At 35.8% G+C, this 1,269-nt stretch overlaps 1 protein-coding gene across 1 annotated transcript in view; it reads right to left on the bottom strand.

Annotated features, from left to right (window-relative positions):
• The window catches only part of ZNF483 (zinc finger protein 483), a 14,878-nt gene that overhangs the window by 2,356 nt on the left and 11,253 nt on the right, over nucleotides 1-1,269 (bottom strand). The window lies entirely within an intron of this gene.

Raw genomic sequence — 1,269 nt, 5'->3', positions numbered from 1 at the left:
GGCACATGTCTGTAGTCCTAGATGCTCAGGAGGCTGAGGCAGGAGGATCAATTGAGTCCAGGAGTTCAAGGTTGCAGTGAGCTTCGATCGTGCCACTGTACTCCAGCCTGAGTGACAGAGCAAGACTCTGCCTCTAAGAAAATAAAATAGGGAAGGGAAAGGCAATATAGGGAAGCAAAATAAACATAGCATAGGGATTAAGGAAAATATTGAGAAAGATGAAAAGCTTGTACCTTGTAATTAGAGATGCAAGTTCTCACCCTCATTTTGAATTTCTATAATAGGTTCAAACTTTTTCTCTCTATATCTAAACTTTTCTCTTTCCAAATAATGATAGCCCAAACATTTACTGAATACTTACCAAATGCCAGGTCCCACACCAAATACTTTACCTGCATTATTCCACTTAATCTTCACAACAATCCTATGAAGTAGGTCTTATTACTATCCCTGTTTTATGGATGTAACAACTGGGCACATGGAGTTCATAAGGTCAGATTTTTAACCTAGTTTGATACCAAAGACCATGCTTTTTGATCCTTATACCATACTGCCTCTGTAAAGCAGACAAATAGCAGTAATTTTATAGAAAATGTTAATCACATCACAGATGTGCAATACATACCATCTATGATAGACTTTCAGAGGTTACCACAATCCAGCCCTATCGATCTTATGGATACACTAATCAGGCATCCCCTTCCTGTCCCTCCTGCGTTGCAGCATTTTCGGTCCTATTCTTTGGTCTTAATACTTCCTATTACCTAGGAATGCATTCCCACAGCACCCTCACTATCACAAACATATAAATTTGACAGGGCCTAGGGCTCCAGTCCCACAAACTCCAAGAGCATGCTCCAATATCATACATTCACTGTGGTGTCCTTCTCAGAACTTCAAGTGCATTTATTAATCACTTCATTCATCCTGACTTTTAGCCAAGAGGTCACACTGTCACTTTTATACAATTACTTTTTAAGCATAACAATAAAATACAAAATCATTCAAAATCCTATTACTCAAAAGCTAACCAATGGTAAAAATTCTGTGTATTTCCTTCTAGAAGTTTTTCTGTACAGTTTAGAATAGAAAAACTGTATGTGTAATATGTATTATTATTTTCATTTATACTTATTTCTCATCTCATTGCTAATTCTTCACAAAGATGATTTTAACCAGTTATATGATAATCCATTATGTAGATATATAATTTATTTAGTTATTCCCTTATTGAATATTTATCAAATAATTAATACATTCTCGGAAGAG

This window comes from Propithecus coquereli, unplaced genomic scaffold, assembly GCF_000956105.1.
Source record: "Propithecus coquereli isolate 6110/MARCELLA unplaced genomic scaffold, Pcoq_1.0 Scaffold163, whole genome shotgun sequence".
Taxonomy (NCBI): Eukaryota; Metazoa; Chordata; class Mammalia; order Primates; family Indriidae; genus Propithecus; species Propithecus coquereli.
Note: the sequence above shows the minus strand (reverse complement) of the source record. Positions and strands in the feature narration are given on the sequence as shown.